This window comes from Symphalangus syndactylus, chromosome 7 (assembly GCF_028878055.3).
Source record: "Symphalangus syndactylus isolate Jambi chromosome 7, NHGRI_mSymSyn1-v2.1_pri, whole genome shotgun sequence".
NCBI lineage: Eukaryota > Metazoa > Chordata > Mammalia > Primates > Hylobatidae > Symphalangus > Symphalangus syndactylus.
In genome coordinates this window covers 100,860,440-100,880,284 of record NC_072429.2, presented here as the reverse complement: position 1 = coordinate 100,880,284, position 19,845 = coordinate 100,860,440, and the positions used below count along the sequence as shown (strand labels likewise).

General features: G+C 43.7%; 1 protein-coding gene across 2 annotated transcripts in view; it reads left to right on the top strand.

Moving 5' to 3' along the window:
- The first annotated feature begins 3,415 nt into the window (after nucleotides 1–3,415).
- The window catches only part of NCALD (neurocalcin delta), a 456,181-nt gene continuing 439,751 nt past the window's right edge, over nucleotides 3,416–19,845 (top strand). Inside the window, exon 1 of one of the 2 annotated variants that reach the window (XM_055286938.1) lies at nucleotides 3,416–3,749. The gene's annotated coding sequence lies outside the window, so the exon portion shown is untranslated. Of the gene's footprint in view, nucleotides 3,750–12,928; nucleotides 13,001–19,845 lie in introns of those variants that run through there. The other variant, XM_055286937.2, reaches the window with a different exon arrangement.

Here is a 19,845-nt window from a genome sequence, read left to right as displayed (position 1 = left end):
ATTCTAGTTATCCATTCTTCTAATTTTTTTTCAAAGTTTTTAACTTCTTTGCTATTGTTTTGAATTTCCTCTCGTAGCTCAGAGTAGTTTGATCGTCTGAAGCCTTCTTCTCTCAACTCATCAAAGTCATCCTCCATCCAGCTTTGTTCCGTTGCTGGTGAGGAACTGCGTTCCTTTGGAGGAGGAGAGGTGCTCTGTTTTTTAGAGTTTCCAGTTTTTTTGGTCTGTTTTTTCCCCATCTTTGTGGTTTTGTCTACTTTTTGTCTTCGATGATGGTGATGTACAGATGGGTTTTTGGTGTGGATGTCCTTTCTGTTTGTTAATTTTCCTTCTACCAGACAAGACCCTCAGCTGCAGGTCTGTTGGAGTTTACTAGAGGTCCACTCCAGACCCTGTTTGGCTGGGTGTCAGCACCGGTGGCTGCAGAACAGCGGATTTTCGTGAGACCACAAATTCAGCTGTCTGATAGTTCCTCTGAAAGTTTTGTCTCAGAGGAGTACCTGGTTGAATGAGGTGTCAGTCTGTCCCTACTGGGGGGGTGCCTCCCAGTTAGGCTGCTCAGGGGTGAGGGACCCACTTTGGGAGGCCGTCTGTCCGTTCTCAGATCTCCAGCTGCGTGCTGGGAGAACCACTACTCTCTTCAAAGCTGTCAGTCAGACAGGGACATTTAAGGCTGTGGAGGTTCTCGCTGAGTGTTTGGTTGTCTGTGCCCTGCCCCCAGAGGTGGAGCCTACAGAGGCAGGCAGGCCTCCTTGAGCTGTGGTGGGCTCCACCCAGTTCGAGCTTCCTGGCTGCTTTGTTTACCTAAGCAAGCCTGGGCAATGGCGGGCGCCCCTCCCCCAGCCTCGCTGCCACCTTGCAGCTTGATCTCAGACTGCTGTGCTAGCAATCAGCGAGACTCCGTGGGCATAGGACCCTCCAAGCCAGGTGCGGGACACAATCTCCTAGTGTGCCGTTTTCCAGGCCCGTTGGAAAAGCGCAGTATTAGGACGGGACTGACCCGATATTCCAGGTGCCGTCTGTTTCCCCTTTCTTTGACTAGGAAAGGGAACTCCCTGACCCCTTGCGCTTCCCGAGTGAGGCAACGCCTCGCCCTGCTTTGGCTCGCGCACAGTGCACTTCACCGACTGTCCTGAACCCACTGTTAGGCACTCCCTAGTGAGAAGAAACCGGTACCTCAAGAAGAAATGCAGAAATCACCTGTCTTCTGTGTCGCTGGGGCTGGGAGCTGGAGACCGGAGCTGTTCCTATTCGGCCATCTTGGCTCCACCCTCTAAACATTTTTTAAAAAAGATACCATTGTACCTCCACTAGGATGGTATAATTTTTTCAGTGGCAAATAATAAGTGTTGGCGAGGATATGGAAGAAATCTGGAACCTTCATATAGTGCTGGTGGGAATGTATAATGGTGCAGCTGGTTTGGGAAAAGGTATGGCAATTTCTCAAAATGTTCAACGTGGAGTTACCATGTGATCTGGCAATTTTACTGCTAGGTATATATATACCCAAGAAAAATGAAAACGTATATCCATGCAAAAATTTGAACACAAATGTTCATTGTAGCATTATCCATAATAGTAAAAAAAGTGAAACAACCTAAATATCTGTCAACTGATAAATGGATAATCAAAATGTGATAGAGCTGTACAATGACATCTTGTTTGTTAATAAAGAGGAACAAAGTACTGATGCATGCTACAACATGAGAGAGCCTTGATAACATTAAGCTGAGTGAAAGAAGCCAGTCACAAAGTCCTCAAATTGTATGATTCCATTTATATAAAATGTCCAGAATTGGCAAATCTATATATAGAGAAAATAGGTAAGTGGTCACTGGAAGTTGGGGGTTGGGGAAAGAAGGGAGTGAGCACTAATAGGTATGGGATTTATGGGGTGATGAAAATCAGTTCTAAAATTGGTTATGGTAATAGTTTGTATAACTAACTGTGCATATGCAAAAAATATTAAATTGCATACTTTGAGTGAATAGTACGATGTGTGAATTATACCTCAGCAAAACTGTTTCTTTTTTTTTTTAACAGTAGAGATCATTAAAGAAAAAATCACATCAATAAAGAAAAGTAGATAAAGTGGACTTTAAAATCACCTCTCTCTCTGAGGAATCCCACCCCAAGCACTTTCCTAACTGCTTCCTATGCACAGAGTCTGTCCAGACTACAGGTGACAAACCGATGACCAGGGGACCACTTGTGGCCTACAAATTCTTTTTTTCTTGGCTTATAGAGCACATAAAATATTTAAAAAATAAGTTACTAATATTTTAAAATTAGAAGAGTTCACATTAAACATGAACTTCTGGCTTCTCTTGGGGGCAGGGGGAACCAAACTAAAATAAAATAAAATACCCCGACTCGATGGCCACACTGGACCCTCTTTTCCCACGTAGAAAAATGAGGCTGCCTTTTGCAGGGCCATTGTGCCCTTCTCAGTTTGTCCCTGTATAAACACTTAAGTTACTTCTTTGTCACCTGCTTTTATCCTTTAGGGACATTTGAGTTTGCAATACCTGTGCAGACCTTTTGCTGCATCAAATCCTTGTGGTTTTGGGTCCCGTTGCCTTAGGCCCTGCTTGATGATTGGCTAATCCTATGGTGGTTTCCAACCCTGGCTGCACATCAGAGTCTCCTGGGGCCCATGTGAAAAAAATACCCATACAAAGCTGGACACCCCTGAACGCCGGATTTTTTCTTTAACAATTAGATTAGACTCTCTCGGGGTGGGGCCTAGTATTAAGAAAAAAGAAAAAACCAAAAACCAAAAAATCCAACTTTCCAATGCAAATGTTTGCTTGCATTGGGTTAGCAGATTAGTCCAGCATTTCTCCTCCTGTGTGTCCAGGAAGGGAAATGCTGGGCTAACCTGCTAACCCAATGCAAGCAAAAGTTTTAGCATTTGATAATGGTTTAACAGCCTCTCAGATAATTTTTGTTTTTCAATTGAAGGCAACCGGTAGAGCTAGGAAAGGGTGCTTTTGATTAGATGAACCTTTTACTTGATGTTTAAATCAGAGTTGGCAGCTGTCTGGACCTCAAGGTAACTGTCCTTTCTATAACCGGTCATGTTAAAAGATCTTGCAAACATTACACCAAGGAAGGCCAGGTCACGGTGCCTTTGCGGCCTTGTTATTTTTAACCAGCGACTTCTTAAATTGATGAAGTTGAGTTACTCTTGAGACCTTCTGCGGGTTCTGGAAATGTCACCAAGGTTGACAAGCACAAGGAGTTAGTTACAGTGGCTTTTTGAGAGGCCATGAGTGGACGACACAGCAAGACAGGAAACAGGTGCTGGCAGCCAGCAGGCATTCGATAAATATTGGGTGAATGAATTGACATTTTGCTTCTCATTATCTCCACACGAGATGAAAAATTTGAGGGGAGAAAGGAGGGGCAGGAGAGGGGCCCCATAGATGTCTTCCTCCGAATTTTTTGTCAAGCCTTTCCTAGACAGTTTACAGAAGGCTTTGGGTAGAGAAAGCACTAGTTAGACAAAAGCAGCCCCCTCCCACCTTGGCATGAAGAGTCCAGAGGAGACCACCTGAGAAGCTTTTCAACTGCCTTCCAAGGCTCCCTTGAACTTCACTGCGGTAGAGCAGGGACCCCAGACCCCCACTCAAATCGAAGCTTCGAAGGAGGTGCTCTAGGCTGAATCTGACCTCCCACGACCCTAGGAGGCAAACAGATGGCACCCCTTGGAAAGTAGCAGTGCAGGCTGGCTAGAGGCCTGGGCGGTGAGCTAGGACTATGGGGCGCAGTGGGGACATGCCCGGGTGGCTGCACCAGGGCAAGGCGGGGGCGTCCACTGCACCTGTCTCATCTTGGCCCCCCTGCAACCCCGCAGTCAAGCCCACCCTGGAGAGGCTGCCTGCGGGGCTGCAGTGGAGAGGGGGTCTGCGGCCGCGAGGAGGGAGGCGGCGAGCCAGGCTGGGGAGGGGGGCGCGGCTGGCGACGGTGCTGTCCAGGGGGAGGCGGGCGGAGGGAAGGCGCTGCCGCTGCTGCCGCCGCCTCGCCCGAAGCGACACAGACGCTGGGAGCGGCCGAGGCGGTGAGTCGCAGCGCATTCCCTCCGCTTCTCGGGAGCCAGAGCGGAGTCGGAGTTGCAGCCGGGGCGGGTGTGCCGGGGGCGGCTGCTGGGGGGACCCGTGCACTCGGGGCGCCGCGAGCGCAGGGGTGGGTTCGAGGAGCGCGCGGTCCTGGGAACCTGGTTCCAGCAGCTCCCTCCTGGGTGCAGTTCACCCTGTCAATTCCTCTGTCATTCCCCCAGTGCCTCTGAGGGAAAACAAAACAAAATCACAGACCCTGAGGGTGGGCGGCAGAAAAGGAGAGAGCAACTTTGCAGAGGGCCGCGCAGAGGCGCGTGGGGCCGCCGGGATGGGGCGCGCTGGGCGGAAGGGGGCGTTGGTGAGCCTGGCGGCCCGGGGACATCTGGAGCATCCCGCCCCGGGGGCCGGGGCCGGGGCCGTGGTCCAGGGCACCCGCTGCATCCCGGGCCTGCGGAGTCTGCCCGGAAAGGCCGCAGGAGGCGGTCGCGGGGCGTGGGCGTCTGGGGAGGGGGCCGAGGGAGAGGCCGAAAGGCGCTGGTTGAACCTGGACGAGGAAACGGTCTGCATTTTGGACTCAGGACCTGAAAGATTCGTGTCCCTTGCGCTCGAGGACTCGGGAAGGGTGTGCTGGGGAGATGTGTTTGAGTGTTTTTCAGTGCATACCGATTTATTTTTAGCTCCCAGAGAAGCAGGATGTGCAAAGTGGGTTGTATCAGCCCGGGAGGGGCAGGAGGTCTCCCTGTCCGCAGGAAATACACAAGTTTTTTTTTTTTTTTTTTTTTCTAATGCTGCAGATGCTTGCTTTAACTTTTGTGCATGGAGAAAGAATGCCATTTGGCGCTCTGCAGAGCTCCTGCCAGATCAGTTTCTTCCTTCGGGTTTGTCGGAGGCTGCAGGCGAGGCGGCTGTGTGTGCTTCTGTGCTTACACGCTAGCCCCGCAAGAAGGTCTATGTTCTGTTCCGTAGGGCAGCTACGGTGAAACACAGAAGTAGGCTGCCAAGGTCTCACTCTCTCAGAAGGAAACCACACAAGCTCGCTCAAAGTTTTCCTACTTCTGGCTAATTTGAAAATAATAGACCTAAGCCACTGTGTTACCAAGAGCAGGGTTTGCTGTCAGGGGTTTCTTAGACCTAATTGGAAATGCTTGTGAGGTTTTTCACTCCAATTGGGAGATCCCTGTGTTTTATGGCCAAAGGCCGTGATGCAAAGACTGCAAAGGAGAGGGGGTGTGGTGTGATGGTGGGAGTGTGGGTACTTGCGGTAGCGGGGCAAGGACAGATCTGGGGAGGAGTTTCAGGGGAGGAGGCTCAAGAAACTGAAATTCACATGTTTACCTACCCAAGCCAGATCTCTGGAAATTGTCCTGGAGTCTCCCCTGTCTCAACCATTCAGTGTCCAGTCCTGTAGACCCTCTGTCCGGAACTGTACTAGGACAGTTGCCAATATGGACATTAGGAGTGTGAGCTCTTCAGCCAGACAGCCGGGTTTGAGCTGTGGCTCATTCATCAATAGCTCCTGGATCTTGGGGTCCTTACTTAACCTCTGCTGTGTTTTCTGATCTGAGGCATGAGGTTGATAATAGATAACAAAGCTATCTCAGGGTTACTGTGAAGATAAAATGAGTTAATACCCAGAAAGCACTAAGCATCATGCCTTGTTGTAAGTGCTGCATAAATGTGAGCTCTTATTATTTTTGTTGTTGTTGCTATACGCCCTCTTCTCTCAGTTCCTGCTGTCACTGACTTAGTTCATATTCTCAGCACTTCTTGCCTGAATTGTTCCAATTGCTTTTGAGCTTGTTGCTCCCAATCAGGACTGTCTTACTCCAGTCCATTCTCCAAACTGTGGACACTCATTCCAAAAACAAAAATCAAAGCCGGTCATTCTGCTTAATTTCCTTTAGAGATTTTCTGTGGTTGTCAGGATAGAATTCAGACTCCAGGGCCTTTCATGGTCCCACCCTTCTCTCTTCATTAACCTCATCTCCCAAGCCTCCCCCTGTATAGCCTCTGCTCAAGCCACTGAGCCTCAGCATTTATCATCTCCCCAACCTTGCTTGTCTGGTCAACTCCTATGCATTCTTTGCAGCTCAGCTGCTGCGACACTGCCTTCCAGCAGGCTGCATGGCACTCCCCCTCCCAGAGGTGCCTCTGCTTCATGCTGCCATGCTACCCTGGATATAGCCCTCGCATCATTCTGCACCATTATCTATGTATCTTTCTATGTACATTATGTATGTATCTATGTATCAAGGCACCTGCAAGTGCCTTAAGAGATGGATTCTGATTGTAGGTACATGTTTGTTGGATGAATAAACAAACATCGGTCAAACAAAATCCAGTCCTTTTCACTAAAGCCAGAATCAAACACAGAGAATAACAGACAGAGAGGAGGACCAAACCAAGCTTTATATCTAACACTCTACGATAAAAAACCTTGGGAAATACTAAGGAATCAAGAGTTGGTCAAAAGAAATGTGGCATACTATCTTGAAACTGATCGGATCCTTGCCCTCGGGGTGTGTCCTTTTAATGGTGAGGGGCAGACTAACAATGAAGAAATGTAACGATCTGAACCCTTCTCTTTCCTTACTTCTCTCATAAAAAGGTCGGGCATCTCAGATGTGGCTGTAGGGGATGGAGGTCCAATTTTTTGAAAGGGTTGTGCAGTGAATTTGGTTCTGGAGGCAGAGGTGAAGTTCATAACACACATGGGTTTTATAACTTTTCCTTGAATTACAGCATCCCTCAGAGTGTGAATTTCAGATTGCCTGGTATTGGTATGATAACAGGAAACTTCCAGTCACCAAAGCTCTTTTGTTACTTTTTGCACTATTCAGTATGTTCAGAGGGTACTTTTCTGACTCCGGCACCCACTCCAAGCTCTCCAACTCCTGGGGTCCCAGGAAGTTGCACAGGAAGATAAGAGCTGCTGCTTCCCTGAGGCAGCCCCAGAGTCTGGCTTCAAAGCTCTAGAGCAGGATTTTTGTACAACTGAGAGCAAAGAATGAGCTTTATATTTTTAAAGGGTTGTAAACAAAAACACAACACAACAAAACATGGAGAAGAATATGTGATAGAGACCGTGTCTAAAATACTTACTACTTAGCTCCTCATAGAAAAATTTTGCCAACTGTTGCAGTGAAGCTGAGACACATTGGTTTCATTTTGCATGTCATCTGATTGGCTGCCTGGAAAGCTGGGTCCAATAGGAATCCAAGGCTGGGTCCGGGCTCAGCAAGAAAGTGTGCTGTGGTCAACTAGTGATGTCTGTCTGCTAGAGAATGGGATTAGGGAATAGGCTTCACCATTCCTATCCTAGAGAATATCATTTGCGGATAATGAAGATGGAAATCAGGGATAGAGCACATGAGTTAAAAGTCCCTAGAAGGCAGGAGCTTTCTACCACAACAATGAACAATCACTGCAGTTAACATTGATATTGCCATTTGTTGAGTGTGTACTATGTGGCCCTGGTTTACATGGGATACCTCATTTAACATTTATGATAATTTTTCAGGAGATATTTTACTTAGGACTCAATTCTGTTGTGAGTGTCAGGAACCCCAACATTCAAACTGTTTTAGCAAAAAAGGAATGTTATTTTGGCTCTGATAACTCCTCAGTCCAGAGGAAGACATTTCAGGTGTGGCCTGATTCAGGCCTCAAACATTGTTAGTGGGACCTCATTTCTCTATTTTTCTGTTTGCTTTCATGGAGTCGGCACCATTTTTAGTACCATTTCATTGAGGCCCCATCTTGTTGTAGGATGGCTGGAAGAGCTCCAGACCTTACATAGTCTGGGCTTTAAATCCAGCCAGAAAGTGGAAGTCTCCATCCCGGCATTGCTCACAATGACTTACTCTGGCTCGTCAGCATTGATTGGGTCCTGTGTCTCTTCCTGTGACCAGGGTGCCACATGTTACTAGGCTTGGGCTTGGTCACATGTCACACATTTCATCCTTAGAGATAGGCTAAGAAATAGGAGCAGGGGTGTTTCTTTGGCAGAAAATTGTTATACTCTCACCAAGAGATGAGCCCCTGGATTTTGGATTGCAAAGCAACAGATGTTCACTATAGGACTGTTAGCATTCCCTCTTCATAGATAAGAGAAACAGCCTTAGGAGCACGCAATAATTTGCTCAAGGTCACATGGTCAGTAAATAGTGGAGTTCTCATCTGAAACCCACAATTTATGCACTTAGTAGAATTACTTGTGAACAGAATATTTAAAGTGAGTTTAGTGAGCTTAGTGTGAAGGTCTAGGCTCTCTATTCCTGCAAGTATAGCTATATAACTTCAAGAAATTTTAAGTTCTGACTGGCTAGAAGACATGAGAAAAATGACATAGATGTCTCTGCCTCAATTTTTACTCAACTATTTGACCAATATTCTTGAGCAGTTTCTACATGCTCAGCATTCTGTTAGGTTGTAGGGATATAGGCTGAATAAGATCTAGTCCCCTGTCTTTAGGAATTTATATTCTAATGTGAAAGTGCAAGACATAATTAGGGAAGGGATTGACTAGAATCTGGAGCAGGTAGGGGAATGTGCAGGAGGTAAGTTCCCTTCCTGGGGATGGTGGTCTTGCATTTTGTTTCCTGAGGCAGCCCCAGTACAGTGCTTTGTGCCATAGGCAAACAATAAATATTTCTTGAATACAACCTTTTAAAAAACTGTAGTTAAATATACACAACATAAAATTTACCATTTTAACCATTCTTAAACATACAGTTCAGTGGCTTTAAGTACATTCACATTATTGTGCAACCATCACCACCATCCATCTCCAGAACTTCTTCATCCTGCCCAGCCGAAACTCTGTTTCCACTAAACACTAACGTCCTATCTCCTCCTCCCTTCCAACCTCTGGCAACCACTATTCTACTTTCTGTCTCTATGAGTTGACTACTCTAGGTACCTCATATAAGTGGTATTTGTCTTTTTTGTAACTGGCCTATTTCACTGATAATAATGTCCCCAGAGGTCATCCATGTTGTAACATGGGCAGAATTTCTTTCCTTTTTAAGGTGGAATACTGTTCCATTGTATGTATGTACCACACTTTGTTTATCCATGCATCTGTTGATGGACGTTTGGGTTGCTTCCATCTTTTGGCTACTGTGAAAACACTGCTGTGAATATGGGTGTACAGTGATATGTTCAACCCCCTGGTTTCAGTTCTTCTGGGTATATGCCCAGAAGTGGAAATGCTGAGTTATATGGCAATTCTGTGTTTAATTTTCGGAGGAACATCCACTGTTTTCCACGGTGGTACCATTTAACATACCCACCAGCAATGCATAAGGATTCCATCAACATTTGTTATTTTCTGTTTTTTCTTTTAATATAATAGCCATGCTAGTAGGTGTGAAATGTTGAACACTTTCTTGAAGGTAGGTTGGAATTGAATTGTGAGAAATAGTGGTAGAGTTTAAACTTCATTCTAGGGTCATGGGGAACCATTGGATATTTGTTGCCTGTGATAACGGCATGATCAGAAGGTTTGGACATTAGAGAGGGAGTGGGGAGAAGAGGAGAGCAGCAAAGAAGTTATTTTAATTATTTAGATGAGAGAACATAATAGTTTTCCCCACATCTGTACGACTGAAAATATTATGTCTATCTCTAGTAAATGGTACTGAACTTGGGGAGGAAATGTAAATACGGCATTGAGAGACCTCATGGCCCAGGATTCCTCAGAGAAGTAGACTACTGTTGCTAATAATAGCACTCATGCTAGCAAATGCCTAAAGGCGATTCAAGTATTGATTAATTCTGATAAATCCTATGAAAGATTCCTCCTCCAGCATCCCATAAGGAGGCAGATGAACTGCTCAGAAGGCAGTAACTGAGGAAAGTTAACCAAGGGACTATTTACAAAGGTGCAGATAAGATCAGGGAACCCACCAGAAGTGACCAGCAATGCATGGAAGCCTTCACCACCCAGCCCTGACAGCATGAGGTGAGAGAGCAGTTTCTGGAGTTGTTCAGGGGACAGTGCTGCTGGCTGGAGCTGTGGTTTTCAGTAGAGGAATATGACTACTGCCCATTATGGCCTGGTGGGGAGGCATCCAGGTGGATGAGGCCCCAATCACTCTCTTCCACTCTCTGATCTGGTGCTGGTGCCTCCCAATTGGCCAAACTAGCCAGAGCCAGACAGCAAGAAGGCCTATCTTGATGTGGGACTATCTTGTAGTCCATAGTGGCCAACACAAAGTAGTGTTCTAATTATCCCCAATTTACAGGTAAGTGAACCGAGGCACTGAGAGGTTGAATGATTTACCAACATTGGGAGCTAGTGCAGGTTATGGAGCTGAAATCTGAAGACTGACAAATAATCAGAAATCATTAGCACATTTCTTCTGTATATGCAGCTGGATCTGGAAGGTTACGTTTTCCCCAACCTGTGTGTTTTTGATTCTTTGGAAATAATCTGATGTGTACGAACTTGGCTTGGCTGTCAATAGGCCTGCTCAGATCCCCCACTTTTTACAAAAAGAATGTACTTCACAGGCATATTTCATACTTGATTCATTATATTTAGATAAAAAGCATATTTTCCATATACTTGATGGGATTGACAACATGTTCTTGAATCACATTTGCTACATATGAAAAAGATATAAGTTGTGTGTTTTTTTTTTTTTTGAGTTGAAAGTGCCAACGGAGTTGACAGTGTCACCTGGCTGTTTAAACATTAGTAAGACCTTGGGCTGCAGTAAGAGAATACTGTTCAAAGGAAGGGAGAGGATCATTCCCTCTGTGCTGCCCTGACTGGTACGAGTTAAGGGGATTTCTCATGAGCTGGTGGATGCCGAGCACAGTAGCTGGGACTCTCTGGCCTGGAATCGCTCTGTGGGACTTTTATATTCTTTTCTTCACATACATGAAAGCACTGCACTGAGGGAAAGGGATTAGACTCATCTGGGGCCAGAACTAGGCCTACTGTGAACACGGAATGGGCTGCTTTGGAAGGCTTCATATACTCCCTGGCAGGAGATTGTGAAGCTGAGGCCACAGGTGAGAGATGGGGCTGTGAGCTTATATTGGTTTCCTGTGGCCGCTGAAACAAATGACCACAAAATGGTGGTTGAATGCAACAGATATTTATCCTCTCACAGCTCCGGAGGCTGGAAGTCTGAGGCCGAGATGCTGTGCTTCCTCCAGGCGTTCTAGGGGCAACTTCATCCTTTGCCTCTTTTAGCTTCTGGTAGCTGCAGCATTCTTGGGCATGGGGTTGCATCACTCGAGCTGCGCTCCATGTCACATTGCTTCCTGCTCTTCTCTGTGTGTCTCTCCTCTGTGCATCTTTTATAAAGACATTTGTCACTGGATTTAGAACCCACCTGCCTGATCCAGAATGATTTTATTTCAAGATCCTTTATTACATCTGCAAAGACCCTTTTTCCAAGTAAAGTCATATTCACTGGTTCCAGGGGTTAAAGCTTGGTTATGGCCAGGCCTGGTGGCTCATGTCTGTAATCCCAGCACCTTGGGAGGCCGAGGCAGGAGGAGTGCTTGAGCCCAGGAGTTCGAGAACAGCCTGGCCAACAAGGTGAGACCCTGTCTCTACAAAACTAAATACATAAATAAATAAAAATAAAAGAAAAAAAATTAGGCCTCTTGGCATGCACCTGTGGTTCCAGCTACTCGGGAGGCTGAGGTAGGAGAATCTCTTGGGCCCGGGAGGTGGAGGCGGCAGTGAGCCATGTTGATGCCACTGCACTCCAACCTGGGTGACAGAGTGATACCTTGTCTGAAAACAACAACAACAACATCCCACAAAAAAAAAACAAAAAAGTCTTGGACACTTGGACATACCTTTTTTTGGGGGTCACCACCATTCAATCCACGACAGAGCTCAATGGTTAGGATACACGGCAACTATGGATTCTCTGACTCTGTTACGGTGCCCCTAAATTTGATTTACTGCCTGGATTCTAGGTTCCTTGATACAGTAGAGGTTTTTTGTTTGTTTGTTTGTTTATTATACTTTAAGTACTAGGGTACATGTGCACAACGTGCAGGTTTGTTACATATGTATACATGTGCCATGGTGGTGTGCTGCACCCATTAACTCGTCATTTACATTAGGTATATCTCCTAGTGCTATCCCTCTCGCCTCCCCCCACCCCATAACAGGCCCCGGTGTGTGATGTTCCCTTTCCGACACAGTAGAGGTTTTCTAAATGCTTTTGATTTGATCATTTGAAATTTTATTCTAACTTTAAACAACAAAATTAACAAACACTTAAAATCTATCATCTGTTACTTCTGAAATAAAGGGGTGAGTGAAAGAGGCTGTCAGAAGCCAGTTTGATCCCTGTCTCGGCTAAACGTTTTCTGGGCTTCGCTTTGCTGGATGGCATTGAAGGAAATGAATGGGAAAAAGAGCTGCCACTGGTCCTGTTCGGGCTTCTCACCTGGGGCTTTCCCAGATGCTTTTAGAAATATAATTTCTCAGAGGAAGGCTAAGCACGCTGGAGCCTTTCAGGAAAGGGAAGCAGAAGCAGCGGAGACTCAAGTTTCTAAGCCCGTGCTTCAGGAAGCATCCACTACAAATATGGTTTGTGAATGCCATTGACCCATCCGCGCATCTTTTATTTATGTATCTTCAACAGTGAGCCCCAAAGTAGGGCCTGTGCACATCGGGCACGTAAGGCAAGGTAAAGAGTAGCTTTGGCAATGGCCTGGAGAATTCGATGACTGTAGCCCATCAGATGAGGTGTATCAGGAAAGTCCACTCCAGGACATCAATTATTCTGTTTTATTGTCTGCATTGATCGCATTAACTGGAGAAGAGCCAAAATCCTTTCAGTCTGTGCTATGGAGTAGCAGTTGTAATTAAGGTCTGTTTCTCTCTAGGGGGCAGCTAATTTTGGTTTCTCAGCTGCTTTACAGTTTGACTTCAAAAGAGAGGAAGGACAGAAGAAAAGGTAAAATGCCCCTTCACGTTACCGTGTTACCTATCCTACTGTATCATTGTTACTCTAGTTAATATTAACTTTGGATCCTTTTGCTTTAACAGTGTATTGGAATACTGTGATACTTACAGAACTTAGTCTCACTACCTGAAGAAAAGGTTTGCCCCGCAGGGGACCAACTACATAGTCTGTGGGGCTCACAGCAAAATGAAAGTGTGGGAACTTTGTTTAAAAAAATTAAGAATTTGAAGATGGTGCTAGTGGAGGATGAATGCCAGCGTGGGGCCCTGCTGAGTATGGGGCCTGTGTGATGGCACAGGTCACATGCCCATGAAACTGGCTTTGTACATATGCTGAGGATGGTGTCCTTTTACCTACCTGGCACCTTAACTCCCAAAGAGTGACCAGGCCAGTTTCCTCTGCCTTGGTTGGAGCACAGCTCTTCTGTAGGGCAAGGGCGGTAAGCGGCCTGGATGTCTCCTGTTGGCCCTTCCACGTCCCTAGCTCCCTTCTCCACCTGGCTGTGTGCCCCAAGAGGCGATCTTTACCACTGGCATCAATGGTCATCTTTTCTTCTGACTTCTGGTATAATTTGGCCAGAAATCAGCAGGAGACGGGAGGGTGGGAGGAGAGTGAGGTAGGGTATTTATTCCCCTGTCCCTCCACAGGGTTGCAAGCTGCAGCTTGGTGTGTGTGTGCTAAAGACCACAGCGCCTGCCAGCTGTCCTCTCCATATCGCCACCCTCTTTGGGTTCCATCAGCCACTTCCTCCCCTCATGCCTTTAGGCCTAGGGTGGTCATGGCTTCCTGCTATTACTAGCCTTAGAGTCCTGCATCATCCTTCATTGCTTTCCTGAACCCCTGTATGACTTTCTTCTCAATAGCCTCTTCAGTAGGGCCCCTCCATAGGATCCAAGAGCAGCCTCTTTAGTTTTCTGGTTGGGCTTTAACTGATTTGGTAACCCCTGGACAGAGTTTGGCCACAGCTTGCTCTGCTGCAGGGCAGAAAGAGAGAAGCTGATGGCTGTGATAACAAGTGACTCTGCTGGGCCAGCTCCTGGTAGGGATGGGTGATCAGAAGGCAGTACCTCCACATCTACAGTGGTGGAGAACATATGTGTGAGAGCTAGACATTTGAATTCTCTGGCCTGACTTTGGGGAAGTCATCTCATCCATAAAATGAGCGAATGACAGCCCTTCACTTACAGGGCTGTTTTGAGCATGAAGCGAGATCCTGTGGGCATCATGCTTGTCATAGTGTCTGGCACACGGGAAGTGCTCAAGAAGCACTGCTGCTTTTAGCATTAGTTCCATGGAGTGACCCCCCTCGAGAGGATACACTTGCTACTCTTCTCTGATCTGAACTAAGGCACTGACAGCCTAGACTACACCAATAATCATCAAGTTTTCACTGATTCGCGGTTGTTTGGGGTGCTATTTCTGTCTTTTCGACTAGATTGTTCTGAAATTGTTCTTATCTTATATACCTTTTAAAAAACTAATATAAGTGCCCAACCCAGTAGGTAGCACATCATAACTGGCCAAGAAATATTTCTTGGCTAAATATAAGATGACTACATAGTTTATTGTTCACATTGGGACATTTTTGAGAGTGAAAGGGGAGGACTTTCCAATAATTACAGCAAAACAGCAGGCGCAAATGGGGACTGTCCTAGGCAATTCAGGTAAAGAAACATAGTTATTCTACTTAAGTGGGACTTAAGGCAGTTTTCAAAATACGTTTTTAAAATTTGCCAGCCTACCATATTTTGTATTCATTTGCCTTTGGTTTATGAGATAAAAACATGAAATTTGAAAAACACAGGCAAAAATATGCTTAACGCTCCTAATAGATTCTTGGCCTGAATTTGAGGCAATGGCCCAGGGCCTCTTATCAGATAGAGACCTACTTTTATACTTTGTTACCCTACTTTACACTAGGTACCTATTTATAAACTTTCTTCTGTGCCTGCTTTTAAAAAAGATAATCTCCTAATTATTGTCTTTCTTGCTATAGTGCTCATTTACGCTCAAAAGATGGCAAAAATAGATTTATATACATCTGTTTTTTGGAACATCTTTGTCTTTGTATTTCTGGTTGCCTGGGTGACATCTCCAAGAGAATATGTGCTAATCTGCTATTACTGAAACAGAGATAAGGTGGAAACTATTTTTAGGCCTGTCTATACCTTTCCTTTTCTCCCCTAGACCATTTAATTGGTTTGTTTTTTTCTGTTTCCATTGTCTGAAGGGCATGCATAGCTTCTGTCTTAGTCCATTTTGCGTTGCTATAATGGAATCAGTGAGACTGGGTAATTTATAAAGAAAAAAGGTTTATTTGGCTCATAATTCTGATGTCTGTAAAAATTCAAGATTGGGCATCTGGTGAGAGCCTCAGGCTGCTTCCATTCATGATGGAAAGTGAAGAGGAGCTGGATGTGCAGAGATCACATGGCCAGAGAGGAAGCAAGGGGAGGGGGAGGTGCCAGGTTCTTAATAATCAGCTCTCCACTGAACGAATAGAGTGAGAACTCACTTACCTCCCTCCTCCACCCAGGGAGGGCATTAATCTATTCATGAGGCACCCACCCCCACGACCCAAGCACCTTCCATTAGGTCCCACCTCCAACAGTGGGGATCAGATTTCAACATAAGATTTGGTGGAGACAAACAACCATATTTAAACTATAGCAGCTTCCTTCCTGTAGTTCTAATTTGGGGTCTGGATAACTTTTTTGAAAACTGATGTGGTCATTCAGTATCTTCTTCATTCACGATAGCTAAATGTGTATTGATAGCCAATTTGTTTGGTTAGTTGATAACAATTTTTTTTTTTTTTATCACAGTTTGTCTAAAACAAGCTTAGGCAAGGGATATTTTTGGTATTAAAAAAAGAATATGGAGGCAATCTGTAGTTCTCTGGTGGAAAAAGTACATCCCTTCTGGAGCTGGATTAATCCGGTTTTGGTCTTAGTATTGCCACTTATTAGCTGCGAGGCCCCTGGAGCTTGTATCTTCAGGTGACAATGGAAGCAATAATAGTACCTGCCTTATGGGGTTACTGTGAAGGTTGAGAGGGTTAAGTAGAATAACACACGCAAGGAGAAGATGCAGCATCTCACGAATAGAAGTGCCGATGCTGCTGTTCTTAATATCAGAGGTACAGGTGCACCCTACCTTTCAGAAAATAATCTCATACAAGATATCACAAATATTTGAATTTCCTAAAGAGATAAATTAGGGAGATCATTATTTTCTTTACTAAAATGTTTTTGTTTTTATAAACATTTCAGAGAATTTCTTTCAGTGGTGAACATCCTTGGGTGTGTTTATAGTAATATTGAAATTAAAAAGTTCTAATTTACCCCAGCAGTTTTAGGAACATAACTGTAGTGTTATCACCCATAATCCAAATGTTCAAAGGCAGCCGGGGTTAATATTTGGGGTCTTTTCTTCCCCTATTTTTACGTAAAGATTTTTGTGAAGATGTATGTATCATTTATGTGTGATACATAACTGTAGTGTTATGTAAGAGATTTTGAACATTTATTTGACTGTTGCATGTGCTTGGAGGGGAGATATTTAGCCTAATTCCAATATTTGAGATAAGGCCTTAAATACTGCAGTTAGAGATCTGAGATGAGTAATTTGGATTATATGGCAAGTTTGAGAGGAGAGATGGACTTTAATGTGTTGTTATTTAAAACTGTTGAATATTGGGGTGTTGTTCTGGCTGGGGTTCCTGTGGCTCTCACTCTTTTGCATTGTTATTGTATTTTTAAAGGCAGATTGCTGCACCATTGCTCTGGAGTTTGTCTTGCTGCCCTTGAGGATAGGGGAAGGAGAGAGGAAGCAACACTCAGACACACATGTGCACATCACACACACACACACACACACACACACACACATCTCTTTAGACATATGATCTAAATTTTCTCAGTTGTTGGAAGTGGAGGCTGGGGATGTGGGAAGTCAGTGATGTTGAGTTCCCATTGCCTCACCCTTTGGAAGACATGATGACCATTTCCATGCCAGGCCAAAGGACAAGCAGTGAGAACCAGAAGTCCATTCTAGCCTCTGAAGTTTCTTGGGAAAGCAACAGGAAGACATTTAAAGAATATGTTCCCTGGACCTTTGGTGCTGTTCCCTCTGTATCATTGTCCTCACAATTATCAAAGTAATATATTATAAAATAAAATAAAAAATGCACAATATAGAAAATTAGAAAGAAGAAAGAATCACTCTTATTCCAAATATTCAAAGGCATCCTGGAGTATTTATTATCATTACTTAATATGGAGATTTTTTTCTTAGTCATGTAGTCATATTTATCTATTTTTTTAAATTATTTTTTTCATTTAACCATACGTCCCAGACATTTTATCTTTTATTCTGCAATCTTTGTAGACAATGTTTTATTGCATATATAATATTTCATTGAATGGATTATACCTCAGTTTACTTAGTCATTCCATTTTTGGTCATTTGGTCAACATTTTATTATACATTTTTGCTATTATTATTTCTGTGCAATAACCTTTTTCTCCATTTAACATTATATCCTAGGATACAGTTTTAGTGAATTTAATAGATTGAAGGTTTGAACATTTAAAAAGTCTTAACACATTTTTAGCAAAAGCCAATTTGCTTTTCCGAATGGGTGAGAGCAATTCATGTTGTTAGACTGTGTCAATTTCATCTTCTTTTACCATGCCTTGACCATCATCACTTCAAAATACTTTCACTAACTAATCTAAGTGCCCAGCCTAGTAGGTAGCACATCATAACTGGCCAAGAAATATTTCTTGGCTAAATCTAGGGTGACTATATAATTTATTGTTCACATCAGGACAGTTTTGAGAGTGAAAGTGGAGTGCTTTCTAATAATTACAGCAAAACAACAGGCAGAAATAGGGACTGTCCTAAGCAATCCAAAACACTTTCATTTGTATTTCTTTGATGACTAGTGAGGCTGAACATTTCTTTTTCATATTATTATATACTAGTTGCATTTCTTCTCTTCCTAATTTTCAGTTACATGTTCTTTACCATTCGACGTTTTTCATATCAGTCAAAATAAAAAGAAATTCCTTCAAATTTTAAAAGTAATATATGGTTGTGATAACAAGAGAAACAATTCAGGACAAAGATCCACAAAGAAGAAGCTCTGATGGCTCATTTCTTCTCCCAGGGAGCCAGTGTTAAAGGCCTGGGTGTTTCCCTACCTTTCTCCTCGTGTGTGCACACAAATACACTTCATTTCAAAGATACAAAGGGGGCTTGATATTATGAGTCATAGTATACATATTATTCTGAAACTTGCTTTATTTTTTGCTTAAAATATATATTGTGGACATAAGATCTTTATCATAACAAAATATCTTTGGCACATTTGTTACAAATATTTCCCCAGATATTAGTTTATCACTTGCCCGTTTGACATAGTTTGACATTGGCGAGTGGGCAAATGTTTCCCTGAAATTTCTTCCACTGACGGGACAGCCTGCTCTGTGCTTTTACAGGGTTTGCTACTCAGCTCTGCTGTCTGCCGGTTTTAAAAAATTCTTAACTTTCAAAAAAATCATTATTTAATCCAACTATAATTTATTTTTGTGTAGGATGAGGAGGAAATAAGGGGCCAAACTGATTGCTTTTCTCCTTTAACTTACTGACGAATTGTCCCATCACCCTTTATAGAATGAGGCTTAAAAAAAAAAAAAACCTTTCATTTCCATAAAGCAAGTTATACCTTTTATGTGTACATTTTTTTTCAGCTATAAACTAGTGGTACCATAATCAGGAGAGTATTTTTCTAAGGGAGGGAAGAATTTTCATTTACCTGGAATTAGGTAGTTACACTGAGAATAACCTGATTTCTCAGGCCCCAGATCTTTGCTTTGAACTTGAATATCAGGATGCCATGGGAGTGTGCGGTCTGAGAAGCTCAGAGTGCTTCTGCTAACGATTTGACATTTTCATCGCTCCTGCGTTGCTGTGAGGTAGGAGGGCCACAAATACGATCTCATTTTACAGGGGATGAGGCTGAGCCAGTCTCAATGATTCACGCATGGTTATTCCTGCTTTCCAATCCGATAGGTCATTATTTTATGTAATTCTGTCTGTTTCTGTGGTCGTCCTTCTGATTCCCTTTCTTAGTGATAAATTTGTGTTTGAAACTTTAATCTTGGTTGGCTACTTTGATCACTGTGAGGAGAATCTTAAAAAGGTGGCTCTTCCAGGAGCATTATTATTATTATTCCTATTTAACAAACATTTATTGTGAACCTGCTCTCTCCAAGGCACTATGTCAGATGTGGGAAATACAAGGTGAAAAAAACACTTTTCCTCTCCTTGAAGAATTTACTAATTACTTTAGTATTGTTGTATCTCCTGCTATTGTCCTTCAACTTTTACAAAAGGATATCAATATTTTGTGTTGCATCTACTTGGCTGCCTTGATTGCAATGACGGAGGATGTTTTCTGTCCAGCAAGTCTCACGAGTGCATTGCATGCTGTTTCCTATTCAGAGAACTACTGTGAGGCATTTAAAACACCTGAGGACTTGACTGATGCATATTTTATAAGCTCAGATGGTCTTAGAGATCTTCAATGTCAGTGTCCTCTGTTTCTAAATAAGTATACTTTTTGGCCCCAACTTCTCTTCCTTTGGATGTTTAGGTTACTCGACTGGTCAACCAGGATCTAAAAATAAACCTAGAAACTTTGAGAGTATTTTCCCCCCTTGGCTGATTGATGTGTGTTTTTGTGTATGCCAAACTGCGCTGTGTAACTATTTACTTTTGCATTATGTATAGCACTTAGCAACCCACAGTGGAAATGAAAGCTAAGAGCA